Source organism: Myotis brandtii, unplaced genomic scaffold, assembly GCF_000412655.1.
Source record: "Myotis brandtii unplaced genomic scaffold, ASM41265v1 scaffold49, whole genome shotgun sequence".
Classification (NCBI taxonomy): domain Eukaryota; kingdom Metazoa; phylum Chordata; class Mammalia; order Chiroptera; family Vespertilionidae; genus Myotis; species Myotis brandtii.
This window is the reverse complement of record NW_005368707.1, coordinates 4,594,817-4,597,234: the sequence shown is the minus strand read 5'-3', so window position 1 is coordinate 4,597,234 and position 2,418 is coordinate 4,594,817. Positions and strand designations below refer to the sequence as shown.

The 2,418-nt window shown below is 45.9% G+C and overlaps 1 pseudogene; it reads left to right on the top strand.

The window, feature by feature from the left end:
• Positions 1 to 937: 937 nt before the first annotated feature.
• Positions 938 to 1,468, top strand: LOC102252621 (annotated as a pseudogene).
• The last annotated feature ends 950 nt before the right edge of the window (positions 1,469 to 2,418 follow it).

Here is a 2,418-nt window from a genome sequence, read left to right as displayed (position 1 = left end):
TGTATCTATGTTGGGGATCCCAAAGACAACCACCCCCCAGGTTTGGCGGTTCCACAGGAGGATTCACAGCACTTGACATACAGTGGTACTCACAGCTCTGATTCATTATAGTGAAGGGTACAGAGCAGCATCAGCAACAGAAAAAGGCTCCTGGGGAAAAGCAGAGGGAAGCCAGGTGCAAGCTTCCAAAGTCCTCTCCCAGTGGAGTCACACATACACACACAATAAAAACATTAGAGAATAAAAGGGGGAAATGCTAAAAATTCAGGAATTCATAGTTTTCATTTTACAACAAATTTGTGTTTATTATTTGAGTGTGAATTCTTGTTGGCATACATTCCCCCATTATTATTATCATCATTTTCAAATCCACGTTACATAGCAATGACATGTGAGGCCTCAGTAGCGTTCCCCTTCATTTTGTGCATGTTTTTTTGGTTGCATAATTTCAACAGCTCTCCCTCAGGTTGTCAGTAAGTTGTTTGTGTGATTGGGCAGGCCACCTTGACTTAAGCCAGCCCTTCACCGAGGCGAGGAAGATAGCCAGTTTCCCCTTGTTTTTCCTTCAGACATCCCTGTCCCAGTGACTGTGAGACCAGAGCGTAAAGCAGAATTACTCAGTGAAAGATAATCTGTTCAAGTATTCATTTTGATAAATCTGTTTTATGTAATACTTATCATTCCTACTCAGGATAATTCTGTGGGGTAGGTTTTAAGTAATTACTTCTAGTCTTTCTTTTTATTTACTATTTAGGGTATAGTAAATCTTAGAATCCTCCACATTAAAAAAGATCAATTTATTGGTTCAGATGATACAGTACTGATTTATTATTTTTTTAAATATATTTTTAATAGTTTTATTTGCCATAGTTTGGCAAAATTAGAACTTAAGTCAGAAGCCCAGAGCTGAGGAGATGGAAGAGGGCATGGGTTAGGCATGGACCTAGCCAAGGTGCCAGCTCTTCAGCAGAAAAGCATGATGGTGGTCCTAAACTAGTTTGTGGTGCACGCTGGACAGTTCCTCAGTCACTTTTATACAGTTTGTGCAGAGAAACTGGCAGACCTTCTTCGTGTCCAACAAATTGAAACAACTCTCAACATTTTAGATGTAAAGTTGTCATCTAACCCAGGCCTAGATGATGTCACATTGAAGTGTCCCTGTGTCACCAGTATCAGAAATCACATTCTGAACTGCTTTGGAGCAACCTCAGCCAAATAGTGTACAAGACTCTGGACCACAGTAAAGTGAAATAACATTAGAAAATAGCTTTTACTGTAGCTAAGGACCCAAGGTATGGCAGATATCGCAAAAATGGTTCAAGTGGGTGTTCCAGTGATGATAGTAAGAAACAAAATGGTATGAGAAGGACTAGCCCCAGATCTTCTTAAGGCCAGATCTCCAGTGCCTGGTGGCGAAGGTGAAAAAAAATAAGAAAGTTCAGATAGCGAATCTTCCTTTAGTGACTAAGCTTAATTTTGATATCAATTACATATAAATGTGTGTTTATTTACATTCTATCAGTAAGAGAGCCTGAACTTGACCTCTTAATTATAAATACATCAAATGGCCAAATATCCACCATCAAACTTTGTTTAAAAAAAAAAAAGGCATTTATAACCTGGCAGTGTATGTCTTGTTACCAAAATAAAGGGCTCTGAAATGAGAAATAAAATAACCTAAAAAATGCAATTAGTGCTACAAATACTAAGATGGACTATTGCAGGGATGCAGTGAGCATCTCTCTATATAAAACCCTAATATGCAAATAAACTGAACGGTGGAACAACCAAACAACCGGTTGCTATGACGTGCGCTGACCACCAGTGGGAGTGCGCGGAACATGGTGGGCTCCGGCTGCGGCAGGATGGTTGTGCAGGTGAGCGGGGGCGCAGACCAAGGCAGGGTGCTGGTTGCTGTCATCGGGGCGAGCCTCTGGTGGTTACTGAAAATTCTTTGCTTCTGCACACCACAGTTCCGCCTAGTGCTCACACCTGCTGCTGGCACTGGCCCCACTCACACCTGCAGCCAGCACTGGAGCCGCAACTCGCACCCACTGCCGGCAACCGGCGCCAGTCCCGATCGCTCGGTGCCGTCAGCGGGTGTGAGTGGCGGCTGCCAGCCCCGATAGCCCCTAAGGGCTTCTCCACCTTCCCCCGCTCCTGAGGGGTGATCAGGGCAGCAGCTGCTGCTTGCACCCACTGACGGCGCAGGCCCCGCTCACACCTGCTGCTGTGCCATCCCCAATTGCTCAGTGCCCTCAGCAGGTGCGAGCGGGGCCAGTGCTGACAGCCCGTGGGAGCAGCAGCAGCAGGAGCGGAGCTGCCAGCAGACAGGACCAGGGACTGCAGTGGGAGGGGCTGGGTGGGGGTGCGGAGGATGGGCCAAGACCCACCCCTGTGCCCACCGCAGCCTCGTGG